The sequence below is a fragment of the Sarcophilus harrisii genome, chromosome 1 (assembly GCF_902635505.1).
Source record: "Sarcophilus harrisii chromosome 1, mSarHar1.11, whole genome shotgun sequence".
Lineage (NCBI taxonomy): Eukaryota > Metazoa > Chordata > Mammalia > Dasyuromorphia > Dasyuridae > Sarcophilus > Sarcophilus harrisii.
Window position 1 is genome coordinate 235,795,628 of NC_045426.1, and position 20,699 is coordinate 235,816,326.

At 32.3% G+C, this 20,699-nt stretch overlaps 1 pseudogene; it reads right to left on the bottom strand.

Moving 5' to 3' along the window:
* Positions 1 to 3,656: 3,656 nt before the first annotated feature.
* Positions 3,657 to 4,251, bottom strand: LOC100922792 (annotated as a pseudogene).
* Positions 4,252 to 20,699: the final 16,448 nt, after the last annotated feature.

A 20,699-nucleotide genomic window follows, 5' to 3' on the forward strand; every position in this document is an offset into this window, starting at 1 on the left:
TCTAAAAAATGAGTGGGTCAAACAAGTCACAGAAATAATCCCATAATTTAATCTAAGAGAATGACAATAATGAGACAACATACCAAAAGCTATGGAATGCAAAGTGGTTCTTAGGAGAAATTTTATATCTTTAAATAGCTACCTGAATAAAATAAAGAGGAGATGAATGAATTGGGATTGCAACTAAAAAAGCTAGAAAAAGAATAAATTTAAAACTCCCAATTAAATTCCAAATTGGAAAATCTGAAACTCAAAGAAGATATTAATAAAATTGAAACTAAGAAAATAATTACACCAATCAATAAAACTGAATTTGTTTTATAAAAAATACCCAACAATATGATTTCAAGTCATGGAACACCAAGAGTTAAATTCATCTTTAAAGATCTATTTAAAGCTCTCCAGGGAAACAGAGAACGATGGAGAACCTCATTGTAGACATGAATCAGCTACAATGCATTGCTGCTGAAAAATGTGTAAGAAAAGCATTGTAAAGAATTTAATTAATGACTCAAAAAGTTGGACAAGATCATAATTATAAAGTGGTTAACCCAGAGCTCATAAACAGTGAATGCAATGTAAATATTAGCTCCTTCTCCTCTTTGTTGTTTTTGTTGTTGTTCTCCTCATACCCTTCCACTTTCTTCTTCTTCTTCTTCTTCTTCTTCTTCTTCTTCTTCTTCTTCTTCTTCTTCTTCTTCTTCTTCTTCCTCTTCCTCTTCCTCTTCCTCTTCCTCTTCCTCTTCCTCCTCCTCCTCCTCCTCCTCTTCCTCCTCTTCCTCCTCCTCCTCCTCCTCCTCTTCCTTCTTCTCCTTCTCCTTCTTCACTTCCTTCTCCTTCTCCTCTTTCTTCTCTTCTTCCTCCTCTTTTCCCACTTTCTGCTGGAGGCCTTTCTCAGATTTTCCTTCCTCCACCCTCCAACCCACCCATTTCCAGTGCCTTCCCTCTTAGATAACTTTCTATTATCTAATGGAAGTTAATGTGTATACATCTTGCATATACATATATTTAGATTTTGTTTCCTTGATAACAAGGAGTTCCTTGAAGGAAAGGATTACCTTCCTTTGTATCCCTAGCAATCCCTAACACAATAATGGGTACAAAGTATACTCTTAATAAATATTTGTAGACAAAAAGCTCATATTCTCCACTGCTATCCATACATATCCCAAAGAAAATAGTTAACTTGGGGAAATAAGGGAACAAAATATATTTAGAGGAGTGAGATAAATAAAATCTTAGGGTTTCTTTTTTTACCAAGGGTTAGTATTTATCATGCTTTATAATTTATTTTGGCAAATTATTACTTTGTATTATTATATTATAATAATTACTTCATTAATTCAAATTAATTTTGGGGTTTATATTAACAGTGTATCAAAATACTATCTAGTAACAAAAATATGACCAAGATTTAGAAACTTTCTTTGTGGTTTTTAAAGGAATTTCTCAATTTCCTTAAACCCTTTAAATAATTCATTTCAAATGTTGATTTTTAAAAATGTTTTAGCATTTATACTTCTGAAGCTATCAGAGCTTAAACCAGCACTAAGACTTTTAGAACACACTGTCTATTCTCTAATCTATTCTATGTACTTTATCCATCTGTCTGTCTGAGTGTACATGCACACACAGGTACAGCATACACACACAAATCATTTAGTCCAAGTTAGTTTGAGAGGAAGAACACTAAGATTGAAGAACATTAGGAAAAGGCTTCATGTAGTTGATGGTATCTAAACTATATCTTAAAGAAAGAAAGGGATTTTGTGAAAATGAGCCAATAAAAGATTCCATTACAGGCATGGCAAAAGTGCATGAAAAAATTGAGGTAAAACATAGACTGACTAGTTGAAATAGCACAGAACAAACAGGAAATTTAAGTTTGAGTTTCTGCCCTATACTTACTTATTTGCTATGCGACTTGGGCAAGGAACTTTACCTTTGGGATGTTATTTCTTCATCTGCTTCCTTGGAATAATAAGATTTGCATTATCAACGTCACATGTTTTGTGTGTGTGTGTGTGTGTGTGTGTGTGTGTAAAGTATTACATATTCCATCACCTTCACATACCATAACTTATTCAGCCATTTGTCAACTAATTGTTATCTACTCAATTTTTGGTTTCTTGCTATCACAAAAAGAGCTGCTACAACGATTTTTGCACATATGGATCCTTTCCCCTTTTTATTATCTCTTTGGGATAGTAGAGACACTGCTGGATCAAAAGGGCATGAACAATTTTATAACCCTTTGGGCATAGTTCCAAACTGTTCTCCAGAATAGTTAGATAAGTTCACAATGCCACCTACAAGGCATTAGTGTTCCAGTTTTCCCATGTCTCTTCCAACATTTATCATTATCTTTTTCTGTCATAGTTAATCTGAGATGTGTGAAGTGGTGACTCAGAGTTGTCTTAATTTGTATGTCTTTAATCAATAGTGATTTAGAACTTTTTTCATTTATAGCCATAAATGGTTTTAATTTCTTAATATTAAAATTGTTCATATTCTTTGACCATTTATCAATTGAAGAATGACTTATATTCTTATAAATTTGAGTCAATTCTCTATATATTTTAAAAATGAGGCACTTATCAGAAACATTGGCTGTAAAATTTTCCACTAGCTTTCTGCTTCCCTTTTAATCTTGACCGCATTAGTTTTGTTTGTGCAAAACCAAATTTATCCAAAATTATCCATTTTACATTTCATAATGTTCTCTAGTTCTTCTTTGACTACAAATTCCTCTCTTCTCCACAGATCTGACAAGTAGGCTATCCGTTGCTCTACTAATTTGCTTATGGTATCATCCTTTATGTCTAAATGATGAATTCATTTTGACTTTATATAGGTGTTAGACATCGGTCAGTGCCTAGTTTCTATCATACTATTTTCCAGTTTTTTCCAGCAATTATTGTCAGATAATGAGTTCTTATCTCAGAAGCTGGAATCTTTGGGTCTATCAAACACTAGATTACCATAGTCATTGATTATTGTGTCTTGTGCATCTTATCTATTCCACTAATGCACTATATTTCTTAGCCAGTACAAATGGTTTTGATGACTGTTGCTTTATAATAGTTTTAGGTCTGGTACTGCTAGATCACCTTCCTTTGCATTTTTTTCATTGACCTTTTCTTTTTCTGATAAATTTTGTCAATATTTTTTCTTACTCTATAAAGTAATTTTCTGGCAGTTTGATTGGTTTGGCATTGAATAGGTAGATTAATTTTGGTAGAAATATCATTTTAATTATATTAGCTTGGCCTACCTATGGATAATTGATATTATTTTCAATTATTTAGATCTGATTTTATATTGAAAAGTATTTTGTGATTATGTTCATATAATTCCTGGCTTTGCTCAGGACTACCCAAAATTTTATATTATTTACAGTCATTTAAAAATTTTGCTGCTGGGTTTTGCTGATAACATAGAATTGCTGATGATTTATGTGAGTTTATTTTATGTCCTGCAACTTTGTTAATTCTGTGTAAGATTCTATGAGTCAAAACTTTGGTGACTCCAATAGAAAGTCACTTATTTGCAACATAGCATATCATCCCACAGATTTTAGCCATGTCATTCATAAGGCTGGCTAAACAACCCTTTGCATTGCCAATAAAAACCATCCTGTATTCTTCTTCAGTCTTTTATCTTTCTCTGTGAATCAAAGCCAATTCCGTAGTGTCTGTCAGAAATTGACACCATTCTTTTAATTCTGTAAGCATCTGGGGACAAATGCCACAACTTCTCCATTCTGCAATATTTTCTCAAATCTATTGCCAGACTGCAAGTTCTGCATATATGTTATTCACTAAAATATTAAAAATAAACAAAGTCTTGTACCTAAGAAGCAGGGAGATGCATGAAATGATATGATCACCTCTAGCTACTGAAACTATATTGGCCTCAAGTTTTGCAGAAATTGGAGTATTAACATTGTCTTTTTTTATGTTGTTAGGCATATGGAAAACATGAGATTACTGTTGTCATTCTGAAAAATAATGCAATTTTGCAAAAATTAATCATAATGAGAAGTTTCATCAACTTATCATTAATTTCCCCATAGCCACTCTGGTTGATGTACACATTTTCTCCTTTTCCTCTTTCACCAATTTCTACACTAACCTTCTGATTACTGAATTTCTTGGTGACCCCCTTGTCTTGCTCTAATTCCAACCTTTCCACTATTTTATGGGACCAATCTTGTTGTGAGCTGCCACTAAACAGCATGATATTGGGCATGGTGAATCCTTGGCAGGAGGTGCAAGTGGCAACCCCTATCTACTTATTCTTAAGGGCATGCAATTTCACAGTGGCAAGAAAAGTCTTTGAAAAAACTGTAGACTATTTGTTTTTATTTTCTTTATGAGAGAATGACTGTCAAGGATGATAAATCCAAGGAAAGGACTGAGCCCATTACAGTTCTGTAGACAACATTTTAATAGAAAGAATATAAAAACATAAACATATGCTATATTTAGGCATATATGAAGGGTACTATGATATAAAGGATAGAGTGCTAGTCAGGAAATAAGAGTTTGAATTTCATCTTAGGCATCTGCATGGTAATTTATAAGTGAAAATAATAATCAGAGTCTCACAATTCTCAGCCAAAAAATGGAGCTATGAGGAAAATGCTTGGAGAACTTAAGGTACTAGATTTCATTATTATGCATATAGATTAATTCTATGTGATCGCAAACACTCTTAGAATGATGGGAAATTTTATAGCTCTTTATCAATTCTTTTATTTTTTTGGATTTAAATATGTCTCAAGATTTTGGCTGTTTACTATTTTTTTAGGCTACGACAGATTTCAGTCACATCTGAAGAAGCCAAAACAGATGATACTCACTGCCCAGCTGAGCAGATGATTCTACCTTCATAGCAAACATTGAAATTTTTGACTCATTCCCTTTGTTATTTCCTTCACTGATTTTACTTTGACATTCCACTGAGGTAAATTTGTGAAGTACTTCACCTAAGTGAAGCCCACATCAACATCTGTTCATTACTATAAAAATTTATGGTGACCTGCATATTTGAAATTTAAATCAGATAGCATTTTGTGTTACAGCTTTTCAATGAAAAAAGAAACAGTTCAGAATATAAGGGAACTAGAATTGGTAAAAAGTATTTTCATTGTTATAACCCTCTTATCTTAAAACAAAAAATGTTAATTAATATCATTTAATATCTTTTTTTCTGCTACTGTATGCATCTGTTATTGCAATTAAGAGACTAGACTTAGTAAGATACATCTGTTAATAGAAACTTTCCTGAAACATCATTAGACACTTAAAGTCTGTTCCCTCAGGAAATATTTCCACAAGAGTTATAAAAATTATAAGAGACTCAAAAGTCCTTCTCTATACTCTCCAGTTACCTCTTGTTTCCTTTAAAAAATTTTTTGTGAGGCTATTGGGATTAAGTGATTTGACCAGGGTCAACAGCTAGAAAGACTTATGTCTGAGCACAAGTTTGAACTCAGGCCCTCCTGACTCCAGTGTTGGTACTCTATTCACTGCTCCATCTAGTTGCCCCTTGCATCTCTTTTTAATTGAAGAGGAATCTGTGAAATAAAATGTGAGCATATTTTGAAAAATTTAAAGTCCTACAAAAATTCAAGGTAGAAAACCAATAATGGAATTTATGCATTGTAATAGAGGATGAAATCAGTTGTTCATAGAACATTGATAAAAATCAAGTCAGAGAAGGAGAATCAGTCAGAGTCCCAGCCAAAGATTAGAAGATTGAGACAAAAAACAGGCATTAAAGAAGTGATTGTATCCTCATAGCAGTTATCCCATCCATATTGAAAGTGGTAGTAATGTACAATGTACAGGACCAAATCAATCTATTAAGCCTCTAATTTTAATGGGGAAATGGGCCAAAGACAAAATACCAATCCAAGAAGGAAGGGTTGAAATATGAATAAACAGAAGAAAATACCACATATAAAGCAATATTTTATTATTATTAATCCTATAGATAAATCCAGCAGAAGTGAAAAAAAAACAACTATGAGCTGAACCTCAGTAATAATTACTGTACCATAAATAATATAAAATGAATAAATGAAATGAGGGATAAAAATAAAATGAAAAGTCTGAGAGAGAGAGAGAGAGAGAGAGAGAGAGAGAGAGAGAGAAAAGGAGAGGGGGAGAAAAAAGGAAGAGGGAGGGAGAGGGAGAGGGGGGAGAGAGAAAGAGAGAGAGAGAGAAATTAAAAAGAAAAAATTAAAAGAGACTACATTACTTATAAAATAAGATAAAAAACAATTAGTGCACTTTCTGAAAACTAGGACAGTATAATTAGAACTCAGTGACATAAAAAAGTAAATTAAATGATTCAAAAGATAAAATAAAATGGAAAATACAAACATTATCTACATAGTAAAGTCAAAAAGAGAACATAACAATCATAAAATTTCTTGAAAAAACTTTACTTAGCAGAAAACCAGGATGCACTAGGTTAAGAAATCGTGAAAGAGAACAGTCCAGATCTATTAGAACCAGAGACAAAGTAAAAATAGAAAAAAGAAATGCACTGATGACCTTCTGAAAAATCAAAAACAAAGAAAAAAGCCCAACCTAATCCAAAATCCAAACTTCCCAAAAAAGATACTGTATTTATCCAGAAAGAAAGAGTTAAACTTCTGAGGACCCAAAGTCAAGATCACAGAAAACCTTACGGTAACCAATTTAAAAAAGAGAAAAATCTTGGAATGTAATTTTCTTAAAAATTTTAAACCAAAAACAAGCTTAAAATCAAATATAATTAACCCTGAAAAACAACATAGTACTTCAGAGTAAAATTTGGGTTTTAAAAAATAGATTAAAAATTTCAGACATTCTTGATGAATAAATCAGATCTTATTAAAAGTTTAGTAAAAAGTATATATATATATATATATATATATATATATATATATCCCAAAGCAGCTATAATTAAGAAAAGTTATATTTATGTATACATGTGTAGATATATAAATATATTCACATGCACATATGTTTCTTATGCCTACTGATTCTTTGCTTCAATTCTGTTTCTTAATGTGTCTTGCTATTACTTGAATTCCTCCCACTCATAAATCCCTCCCTTTTCTTCTTCCCTCACTCTTTGGTTTCCCATCCACCCATCCCTCCCTCCTTAGTTCTTTATAGATTTCGAAGGAGGCTATACTTGTTTATTTAACTAATTCCCGATGTGAGTAAGTTTTCAGAACTGTGAGCCCTCCTCCTAACTCTATGCCTTTGTATCTACTCTTCTGTATCTCATTTGCATAACATAATTACTATTTTTACTTTCTCTGCCTCAATCTTTCTTTTAAGCTGCTGTATTGTTGATGTCAACCTTAAACATATGGTATACATTTCCCATATAACAATTTGTCCATGTTGAGATTTTTGAAATTGATCTTTGATATTGATTCTTCTATGTCAAACTTTCTATTAAGTTAGGTTTTGATTGATAGAAAGTCTTGAAAATCTATAAGTTTATTGAAGACCAATTTTTTCTCATTCAAAATTTAGATCATTTTGTTGGATATGATATTTTTTGGCTGCAAGCCTAATTCTTTAGATTGTCAGTAGATATGAATCCAGGACCTGCGGTCTTTTATTGTGGCTGCTGAGAAGTCCTGTACAACTCTATTTGTAGCTTCAGCATATTTGAAATTTTTTTTCTTGTTTCTTGAAAAACTTTCTCTTTGATCTAAGGGTTTCAAAATTTGGCAGTAATATTGCTATGTTTTTTTTTTTCACAAAGGATTTCATTGGGGTAGTGATTGGTGGATTTTTTCTATTTCTACTTTTCTCTCATATTCTATCACTTCAGGATAATTTTCTTGCATTATTTCTTGCATTATCGTGCCACGGTTCTTTTTTTGGTCACAACTTTCAGGCTGTCCAATTATTCTTATATTTTTTCTTCTTGTAATGTTCTCTAGATCTGTCATTGTCATTTTTCTTACATTTTACATTCTGTTCTATTTTTTCTTGGTCTCTCATAGCTTCACTGGCTTCCCCTTGCCCAATTCTAATTTTCAAAGAGTTTTTTTTCATCTAGGAAGATACAAAGTCTCTCCTTTTCTAGTTTTTTCCCCAAAATCTTCATATTTTTCTTGGATGGTGTTCATTTTTATTTTTAGCTTTTTTTCAATATCTTTCACTTTTTTTGAGTTCTCTAAATTCTCCCTGGGCAGAGAGTCATTTCACATTACTTTTTGGAGAGGAAGAAACTCTTTTTACTTCAATGTCCTCCTCTTAATATGAATCTCAGGCTTCCCTCTTCCCACAGTAAATTTTTATGGTGGTGTTCTTCTTTGATGATTCATTTTTTTTTTTAAATGAGGTATTAGCTTAAGCACCTCTAATCATGGGGTGGGGTGATGGTGTATTTGGCTTCACCTCAGTCTCCACTCTGAACAGGAACCCCAAACTAAAAGCTCCACCCTCCATCAAATGCTGGCAGTCAGCAGCATCCTCACCCTATTACCCCTGTACTCATGAATGTTCTAGTTCTTCCCTCCCAGGGCCACATCTCTGTAACACAGCTGGGCCTGGAGTTCCCAATTAGTCGACCTAGATCCCTATTGCACATGCTATCCAGGAGGTGTAAGTTCTTGTGGTTCCTGCTGAGGCTCCAGCCAAACCCAGCTAGCCCCAGGGCTCCCCACTAGATATTTCTATGCAGCTAGCCTGAGGTGTTTGAATTTCACACAGGTTAATGCCTGGTCCAGAGTCTTTCTTCAGATCTTTTTGGCTTGTATCTAGAGGATCCCTGTTCTGCTCCAAATCTTCTTGATTTTTCACCAGTCTATGTTCACTCTGAGGTACAAATTTATTCTATTTGAATATGGGGGAAATCAGAAGAGCTTGAAATTTAAAAGCATACTCTGCCATCTCCCCAAAATCCTCCCCCTATATCAATGTTAATGGGACATGATTTTGCCAAATGGAAAAAGGATGAGTTCAGAGAAACCTGGAAGGACTTGTATAAACTGATGAAGAGTAAAGTGAACCCCACTAGAAGAGTAGTTCTTATGATTATAGTATTGTAAAATATAACAATTGCAAAAGACTTAAGAAGTATTGATCAATGTAGTGATAATTATGACTTTAGTAAACAGATTATGAAGCTTGTTTGTAAGTAATGTAATGGTTTAAGAGGTACAGCATGAGACATTCATTTTCATTTTTAGACATGAAAAATATATGAATAATTTTTTAGTGGATACACTTATTTTTTATAAGGAAAGGGTTTTTTTGGTGGGAGAGGTTGAAATATAGCAAAGGTTAGGGATAATAACAATAATTAATAATAATAATAATAATACCTAACATTTATGCAGTGCTTACTATAGGCCAGGCATTCTATTCCAGGGCTTTTATAATTATTATCTCATTTGATCCTCACAACAAACTTGGTAGGTAGGTGTTATTATAATCTGCATGTTACAAATGAGGAAACTGAGGCAACTAAAAGTTAAATAATTTTCCCAGGATCACAGAGCAAAGAAATGTTTGAGACTGGATTTGAATTCCAGTCTTCTAGCTCCAGGCCTAGCATTTATCCACTATAGCATCTTGCTGCCCCTAATAATTAAAAATAATATTAAAAGAAAAAGAAATTATAGAGCATTAATAAATCATTACAAATAAACACGAGAGTATAAGCAGTTCAAAGGGAATTTAGACAGTCAGGAAAATTTTGCCATAATAAATTTGAATTTCCTTTAAAAATGAAGCTCATGTAATAGAGATTCTTAATTTCAAATTTAATACTTTAAATGTTCTTTTCTGTATTATAAGTATTCTTTCTTATTGATGTTTTTCTAGTTCAAAATGATAAATAGTATATATTTTTTAAAAAGAGTCTTCATCCTTATAAAACAGTGTTTAAATACATATCTAAAGTCCCTTCAAATTCTAAAATTCTTTGTTTACCGTGAATTGGTACAATGATCTGTTTAAATTATTTACTTAAACACAGGCACATACTTTGGGATTATTAAAGAATAACAGGGGTGAGTGACCTTGCGAATTTTATGGTTTTGTTTTTTCTAATTAGCTTAGCAAATAATGGAATTAAAACCAACCAGTCCATAGTTAAAATTCTTACATTTTTCCCTGCATCCTTCTGGTTTAATAAATGTCCTAGTGTACATTCTTGAATTTATTGAATTAACAATCTTTTTAAAAACATCATGTTCTATTTTTTTTTAAATAGTCACTTAAAGGAATGAATCAGAAGAGAATTTCTTTGAATGAGAGATATCAGTACTAATACTTGTTTTGACATTCTAAATTGTTGGATCTTCATTCATAATTAGGAGATGCTTAAGAAGCAAAGATATTCATTCTGCCTTTGTAAAAAATAAGAAAATCAACAAAACTTGCTTAAGACCATCAGTCCATCAAAAATTAAAAAGGCAGAAACTCCTTTATGTCAGAGATACTGGACAAATGGTTTAATTTTTCTTGGAAAAAGATCTAATCTGAAAACACTTAAGTGAAATGAATAATATTTTTTGTCTTCCTGAACATTGTACAAACCAAAGAAATTCTATAGAAACTTATGAACTCTGAAGTACATTGTGTTATTTATAGAGCTGGGTAGCTCTGGAAAATCTGAAACTGGAAAAATCCAGTTTATTTGAAAAATGCCAGGCTAAGAGCTACTTAATATGTGTTTCTTTTTATTGGAACACATATTCAATAAGACCCCTATATTATACCTTTGAGTTAGAATATTTCAGCCAATGTCTATTAGTGTATTACATCATGAATAATCAGGGACCTTATCTATAAGAATGAGGAAAAACCACTTTTAATTGCAAAAATGGTGCTTAGAGTCAAATGAATGTATATGATATATATATATATATATATATATATATATACATACATATGTAATTTTTGTTTTTATTTTTTAATAAATTATATATATATATATATATATATATATATATATATATATATATATATATAAAACATACAAATACACATGGCTGTATTATTTTGAAAATAGCTCTAGGGTAGCAAGCAGTATATTGTGACTTTTTTTTTTATCTTTTTGATTCTGATGGTGGCTTTCTCTAGGGAAGAAAAAGACATTTGGAAAGCAATCAATATAGTGTCTAAGAATAGGATTGAGATATTTGAATCATGATTAAAATATATGACTGGATGTGTCTTGGCCAGGTTTGGAGTACACCTAGAAAGGCTTGGTAAGAATACATTCTCTTGGAAATTTGAGATTCTAATCAAAAGCATCAGAAACTGAAAAAAAGCGAGAGGTAACTGCCCAAGTTAATATCATATACAGTGTAGAACATAAGAAAAACACTAAATATGATCTTATGATTTAGAGGAAGTAAATTATAAACAGCCAGAATTAAAACTTCATGGCCTCAGTCATTTATACATAATTACTCAAAGTTTGACTTGCAAAATGAACTGGAGCTGCCAATGTGATGGTGCAAATTTTATATCGCTTTTTATGTTTCTATTTTATTTAAAAAGACTAGAATAAAGATGAAGAGGCAAAGTAGCTGTGCATGTGATGAAGACATACATATGTCAGGAAATTCAGGAATTTGAGGAAGGAACAGAGGTAGAAACAGTCTTGATTACTTTCATCTGAGTACACTACAATTTAGACAGAAGGTTGGGGGGAAATGATCAGGCTTTTAGGAAACAAATCACAAGTGTGTCATATGGACTTGAAATGTATCAAAGGCAGACTTCATTTATCCAGACATCTGCTGAATCTCTCTCTCTCTGCCAAAAGCAGAGTAGTTAATAATGTCTTGGCTCACCTTAATGGTTATTCCATCCTTCAAGAGGTAAAAGAATCAAGGAGGGAGACATATCCTGGATCCTATTCTCACCAACAAGGAAAATTGATCACTAGGCAGGAATAATAGGAATCTTTTTGGAAGTGACTGAACCCATATTAAAATTTGTGGTAAAGGAAAAAGGAAAGTCAGCAGTCTTTCATGCAACTTTGGATTTTAGAGAACAAATAAAGATGAGATTTAAGGAAAGCAAGTTATAAATATTTTATCAATAACCATAGAAATTAATAACAATAATTTTAATATAAATATAATAAGGACACAGCTAGATAGTGAAGTAGACAGAGAGAGCTGAACCTGGAATAAGGAAGATCTGAGTTTAAATTCAGCCTCAGACACTTACATCTTGGGCAAGTCATTTACCCTCTCTTAATTTCAGTTTCTTCTCTATTTGTATTTGTATGTTTTACAAAATAGCAGGAATAATAGTACCAACCTTTCAGAATTTTTGGAAAGATCAAATAAGATAACATTTGTGAAAATATTAATAAAGTATCTAGCAAACAGTAAGCATTAACTGAATACAAACTGATGAGGGTGGTAATAGTGATGGTGGTGGTGATGTTGATAATGATTATGTAGTAAGAAGATAAGCCTCAACATTTCACATGCAAAAACCAGGAAGAATGGGAAATTTGACACTGAAGCTTTGAAGATAAAACCATTTTGTTAAGAAGAGGGGGAGCTAGCTAATGATCATATGAGCATAGATGTAGAGATAGAAGGAACCTTTAAAAGTCATGTGGTCCAAGTTTTTTACTTTATTCATGAGGAAATTGAACCTAGAGAGGTTAAGTAGCTTATCCCAAATGATCAGGTGATAAGAATGCACAAGCAATAATCAACCAACTTGTTCTAAACATGTGTAGAAGACAGAAGCAAGAATGGGTAAAGGAAGATGAAAACTTCACTGTCATTTCATCTGAGCTGTTTTGGGGAAGAGATGAAGAATAGGACCACTGTCAGTGATGACTCTCTAAGCCTCAATTTTTTCATCTGTAAGATGAGGTATTAATTTCCTACCTGACAGTGTCATAATCACACTGAGAATTATTATTCCGATTATGTGTGAGAATCATTATCTCAAATTTCCCCCCACATGATTTCATGTTTTCAAAGCGTGGCTAAATACACCTCCTCATCTGAGATTCTAAGGCTGTTTGGAAAAAATTGTGCTCATTGATTTAGTCTTGACTAAACAAACTTTTTTTAAAAAAAGATGAATATATTATAAAGCTATTGTGCCATAAGAAATGAGAAATGTTAATTAAGAGAAATATATGAAGACACACATGAACTGTTACATATATAAGTAGGTATAATATAAAAGCAAGGCATCAGTAAACATTTAAAATAAAATCAGGGAGAAAGAGAAAAGTGCTACAGGATTAGAGAAAATGAATACTCTGTATTTATTTTATTTATTTATTCATTTATTTATTTATTCATTTGGCCATTCATTCATTCATTTATTTATTTTTGGGGGAAGGGAAGAGAATAGAGATTGCAGGAAACCATGAAATACCTTGACTTTAATTTCTCGAAAAGTTCTTGAATGCATTATTGAATTAGATATTGAACACTGCACCAGAAGTTGAACAATGACAGATCAAATTCCTTATCAACAGCCTCTGTTTAATATTATGCTGGAAGCAAATAGTCTTATAGTTTTTTTAGTGATCTCCAATGTCCTCCATTAACTTACTGACATCAGGCATTATATTCTTTTAAACAACAAATCCATCTCAGGGCAATGAATCACTGGAAAATGCATCATTTATGCTGGATGTTAGTCTATAGCAAAGTTCCCATGGATTGTAAAGATTCATGACAGGCAAATATAAACTATGGAAAATAAATTTACAACTTGGAGAAGATTTCATGCACTACTGTGAAGAAAAAAGGTAGTTTAGCTTTAAAAAAAGCCTAACTATATAGGTGTATATTAGTGAGTTTTAGTAAGGAATGTGAAAACTTGTATTTACTGATAAGACAAAGAAACTTTTCCTCACAATAATTTACCTGTGACCTCAGCTTTATTGAAATTGTATTTAATCTTCACACCCAATAACCCTATTCACCCTTTTTTTCTCCTCCTTCCTCTTTCCCTTTTGCCAACATGCAAATTGAGGTATAAACTCTTCAGCAATGATAACTCTGACATCTATACAATGCCTTCCTCCTTCTAGTTAGGGGGAATGGTCATTATTGTTGACTAGATGGAGATATTGAAGCTGATAACTGTTTTTCTTAGACCAGGAAGAAGTATAACCTTCTCTGATAAAGACCCACTTTTATGGCAGGTTTAATTGTACTAATTTTATGTACACGAACACTAGTTTATATGTAGTAATGTATAGGGACAATTAGGTGGTACAATGAATAGAACAATATCCCTGAAGTCAGGAGTACCTGAATTCAGATATGATCTCAGATACTTGATACTTAATGATCTGTGTGAATCCAAGTAAGTCATTTAAGCACAATTGCCTCAGTCCCCCCCAAAAAGTAATAATGTATACATTAATGCTGCTAATATACACACTCATATATACATTTATAGAGACATCTAATTCCACATATTATATATTCCATATTTTCCACAAGTATCTTACATATCATATATAAGATATATGTGCAAAATATGGAATATATATGGAATTAGAAGTTTCTGTATAGCTTGTATATATTAGCAATTTTAATGAATGTATATTTATTTATAGTTATATATACTATATATGTATATAGTTAGATGTTTATATGTGTATATACATGTGTGTATACACATACACACATATATTGCAGTTTTGTTTCAGGGATATAGAGGAGTCATAAGTGGAATAGATACTTCAGAATATTGGGGAAAATCATAGCTTTTGCTTTTGTTCTAAAAAAAAAGAATCTCCTTTGATATTCTAATATTATTTCTTTAGTGGACTTATTTCTTTTTAGTCCAGATATTTAAATATCTTAAAATTTTTAATATATATATTCAAATTAAAATAAAAGCATTTTTACATTTTAAAATAGTTTTCTCCTTTGGTATTTTCTTTTCTCAAAAGGAGAGAATGCATTATGTTTTTGAATATCTATTAGTTATTAATGTGTTGTCACATGCTACCCTCTAGTAATGCTACTTTTTTATTACATATGGCATTGATTTCACAGATATGTTATATCATTTCTTAGAATTCTGAATGCATTATGTTTTTGAATATCTATTAGTTATTAATGTGTTGTCACATGCTACCCTCTAACAATGCTACTTTTTTTTTTATTACATATGGCATTGATTTCACAGATATGTTATATCATTTTACATGCCAGTTGTTCAGTTAATGGTGCCTGCATTCGCATGGTTCTATGCAGGTTATTTTGCTGCATTACTATATATTGTTGATTGCATTTGCATATTGGTTAATGGTTTGCTATATTTGGTACTTCACATTTGTGTATTTGCATTTGTCTAATACAACTTTCAAAATTTTTTCATAATCTGATAGGTATTAAGAAATATGATACATAATGATGGGTATAGAAACATGAAGATGTCTTCTGATTCCAGTAGTGGATTAGAAATCTTAAAATAAGGACATTATAAAAACATTGAGAAAAGCTATAAAATATATGGAGATAGAATGGTTGATAAGTTTAAATCATGAAATTCCACAAAATCTCTCTGTATGTTTGTATGTATGATTTGCATTCTCTCCCATGAGAATGTGAGTTCCTTGAGGGTAGAAATATGTTTTTTTTTTCCTTTCTGAGTATTGTTAGTACTTTTTTTTTTTTTTTTTTTTAATTTATTTAATAGCCTTTAATTTACAGGATATATACATGGGTAACTTTACAGCATTAACAATTGCCAAACCTCTTGTTCCAATTTTTCACCTTCTTACTCCCACCACCCTCCCTAAATGGCAGGATGACCAGTAGATGTTAAATATATTAAAATATAACTTAGATACACAATAAGTATACATGACCAAAACGTTATTTTGCTGTACAAAAAGAATCAGACTCTGAATTATTGTACAATTAGCTTGTGAAGGAAATCAAAGATGCAGGTGTGCATAAATATAGGGACTGGGAATTCAATGTAATGGTTTTTAGTCATCTCCCAGAGTTCTTTTCTGGGTATAGCTAGTTCAGTTCATTACTGCTCCATTAGAAATGATTTGGTTGATCTCGTTGCTGAGGATGGCCTGATCCATCAGGACTGGTCATCATCTAGTATTGTTGTTGAAGTATATAATGATCTCCTGGTCCTGCTCATTTCACTTAGCATCAGTTCGTGTTAAGTCTCTCCAGGCCTTTCTGAAATCATCCTGTTGGTCATTTCTTACAGAACAGTAATATTCCATAATTTTCATATACCACAATTTATTCAGCCATTCTCCAACTGATGGACATCCATTCAGTTTCCAGTTTCTAGCCACTACAAAAAGGGCTGCCACAAACATTCGTGCATATACAGGTCCCTTTCCCTTCTTTATAATCTCTTTGGGATATAATCCCAGTAGTAACACTGCTGGATCAAAGGGTATGCACAGTTTGATAACTTTTTGAGCATAGTTCCAAACTACTCTCCAAAATGGTTGGATTCGTTCACAACTCCACCAACAATGCATCAATGTCCCAGTTTTCCCACATCCCCTCCAACAATCATCTTTATTTTTTCCTGTCATCTTAGCCAATCTGACAGGTGTGTAGTGGTATCTTAGAGTTGTCTTAATTTGCATTTCTCTGATTAATAATGACTTGGAGCATCTTTTCATATGACTAGAAATAGTTTCAATTTCTTCATCTGAGAATTGTCTGTTCATATCCTTTGACCATTTTTCAATTGGAGAATGGCTTGATTTTTTATAAATTAGAGTTAATTCTCTATATATTTTGGAAATGAGGCCTTTATCAGAACCTTTGACTGTAAAAATATTTTCCCAGTTTATTGCTTCCCTTCTAATCTTGTCTGCATTAGTTTTGTTTGTACAAAAACTTTTCAGTTTGGTATAATCGAAATTTTCTATTTTGTGATCAGTAATAGGCAATGAGGAAGCCAAATTATCACTCTTTGCCGATGACATGATGGTATACTTAGAGAACCCCAGAGATTCTGCTAAAAAGTTATTAGAAATAATCCACAACTTTAGCAAAGTTGCTGGTTATAAAATAAACCCACATAAGTCATCAGCATTCTTATATATCACTAACAAAATCCAACAGTCAGAGTTACAAAGAGAAATTCCATTTAAAGTAACTACTGATAATATAAAATATTTAGGAATATATCTGCCAAGGGAAAATCAGAAACTTTATGAGCAAAATTACAGACCACTTTTCACACAAATTAAGTCTGATCTAACCAATTGGAAAAAAAAAAGTATTGTTAGTACTTAGCATAAGATTTAGAACATAGTAAGCTTTTCATAAATTGACTAATTGAATTACCAAAGATAGTTGGTAATTCATATAAGGACAATTGAGTTTAGTCACTGGAAACTCATCACTGGAAACTGAAAAGACATAGTTGATATGAAAAAATAGAGAAGCAAAGAATGGTTCATAGCAGGAAACTACAAATCTTCTTTAAATCAGAAAAGAGGCTTCACCCATGATAGCTTCTGAGTATAGATTCTATATTTCACAGTGAAATTATGAACCCTCAAGTTCACCCCTAAGGGAAGAATCTGTAGAAATTCAGATTGGTCATGTGAATTAATTATTGCATCCAGTGTAGAAGAGCATGGCAAGAGGGAAAAAATGAGTAATGTGATAGTATAAAAGACATCCCCCCTTTTCATTTTGTACTCAGTAGAGTACAGCAAATCCTGAAACTTCATATCTTTGCAATACCTAAAGCAGTATTAGTTCACTAGTATTACTTAGTATTTTGGTTCATCCAAATGCCCTCTTGTCATTGACTTTAGTGATTCTGACCTTTCAACACAAAGAAAGGCCCTTTGATTTGTTAAATATGTGGAATCATCTACTATCCTATGGATGCTGATAGAGAAGTTGTTCAATCCCAGTAAGTGAATGGGGCCAAGTAAAAATGGGTGTTAAGAGTGAGCAGAGAAGCATGCCAAAATTCTAGAATCTTTCAGTGAAACTATTAAACATTATTGAAGAAAATAAACAACAATTACCTGTCTTTGAAGAACAGAATATTTGTGAAAAGGATTATCAAACACAGAAAAATCAACTTAATTATAACTACAATACCTTGTATTTGAATCACAGCCATAAAGCAAGAAACCTATACTGATCACATAGACTCAAAAGCAGGAACCTTCAGAAAACTTATTAAGAAAGAACACTGTATGGAGTAATACAAATGTCCTGTGACCAGACTTCATACCAGCCTGATTTAATCACAAGAACAATAGGCCAAATTTTCCCCCCTGTTTTACCTATGTCTATATGATAACTAGAAAATCCATTTTCTGGAAACATAAATGCTGAATTTCTCTAACAGAAGCTGTTGCTTGCTGGATCTCCTTAGAGAAATAGGAGTGGGACTGGGGACAGAAATTACTAGAGATTCTAGAAAGAGTAAGCCTGACTTCATTGTTAGTTACTTATGGGTTCATACTCAGATATGATAATGAATATTGAAAATGTTATATTCTGCTGCGCTGGCAGGAGTGACCATTGCATCCCATTTATTTGACGAGAGACACTTGAGGAAAATACTTTTTGTAATTTATAAAATAGCTTCAATTTAGTAGGCTAATTGAGAAAAACCTGCTACTACTGGTATTATACCTTTTCCTAACCCCTTCTTCTGTCCCCTGTGAGACCCAGAACTCAAATGATGGAAAGGATGATGCAGCAGAGAGACCTGCCATAGCAGGATGGAATTGTATGTGGTATTTTTTTCTCCTACTTCACTTTTCTCTTTCTTAGTCTAGGTATATTTCTCAGAACTCATTCAGATTCCTTCCTTGCTTATATGCTTTAGATTACAAGAGTCATTACCCTATTGCTTTTCATGAGATGGACAATCACAAGATCTTATTCTCTGCCCTCCATTTATTTTATTTTCATTCATTTATTTATATTTGGGATCCTTCAGAATAACTCTGAAATTTCTTAAGGAAAATATTGTTGTCAACATGATGGAAGATACTGTGGTTTTGCTATGTCCAGACCTAGCGATCATCTATGGATTGACAGAAATAACTAAAACCAGCTCTACCATATTCAAGATTTTAGGCAGTTATTACAAGAAGCAAGACTCAATACCTAAATATCTTGAACATCCACATATCCTGGGCAAAATCTTACAAGAAGTCATGTGATCAGCAAGTTATTTAAATAGTTACTTCCAGAAACCTCCATATAAAAAGGAAATATATAACAAATACAAGGCTAACTAAAGTTTTAAAAAAGGAATACTATATAACATAAAAAGCTTTTGAAATTATATAGTTCACAAGGTTCAACATTTTTGCATTTCTGTATGAATCAGTTGTGTTTTTTTATCTTCTCAGTCTCATACCATAAATTTATAGTTGAGCCAAAATTAGGTAAAACCATTGTAGGCAAACCATGATATAATTTATTAACAGTGTCAAGTAGCTTAGAAAACACAGATATATACAAAAACATGATAGAAAAGACTGCATTAGACTTTAGAGTCTGAGTTGAATTGTTCATTTCCTTCCCACCATGTTCTCTCCACACAGCTCCAATTAATTCTGATATTCCAGATATGGTTGTTGGGTATGGCCATAGTAAAGACAGTGGGGGTGACTGAAAAGGAGTTGTCTGATAGATAAAGGAAATGGGAGCTTCTGTTTTATCAATCGCCATCTGTTGGTTTGATTTAGCTTGTTCTGCAAAACTTTGGCTAGTTTACTTTGCATTAAAATCTTGCTCTTATTTGTTCAGTGCCTCCTTTCTGTTCTTGGTCCTACTCTTTTGCTGTTTCCTACTTATAATCACTAGCCAATCGATGCCCATCTGCCATCACTATGCATCCACTCATATTTAGAGTAATCTGAGCAGTACAAATCCCTTAGTTACAATTCCCTCTTCCTACTCTAGATTTCTACTATTTGGCTTCTTACAGGAAGTTCTGCTCCAGTTGTACCATAATATAAACTAATCTTGTGGTTTTCCAACAGCTCTATGATGCTAGGGAGGTCCTACTACATTTTTTTGGAGTTATATTACTTTAAAGACCATTTTTGTTTTGGTCCCACATAGGGGCAACTATTGGCTTACTACCATTTTTGTCCAATACCTATGTCATCCAGGGTTTTTAAGCATAAATTTCAAAATGGCAATATTGTTCCATTGGTATTAATAATGAAACCAAAGTTTACAAACTTTCTAGCATAGGAAAAATATACATTCTCCTTGGCTCTAAAACTTATTTACAACACATCCAATATGAAATAATTTCTGAGGATCCACGGTCAGATATTATCCCTCTTTCATTCATGCTGACAAATTTATCTCTGCCAATATGACGAGGACAATTAAGGTAAAATCTTAAAATTGTTTTAATTTTCTTTTTTCTCAGTAATTTGAAGCAATCTTTCATATGGTTCTTGATAATGCTCATTTCTTCTTTGGAAAAATGTTCATATCTTTTAACTGCTTAACTATTGGCATATGTCTCTAAGGTTTATTTGTATCAGTTTCCTATGTCTTTAATTTAGATATTTTATGAGAAATATTTAATCCAAAGATTTTCCCCACTTAATGTATTTTTTGTTAAAAAATGGAAAAGTACATTTACTGTTGGCATATTTGTGAAGTAGTACAATTGTTCTGCATATTAATTTGAAATTATGTAAGAAAAGAGTATGTGTTT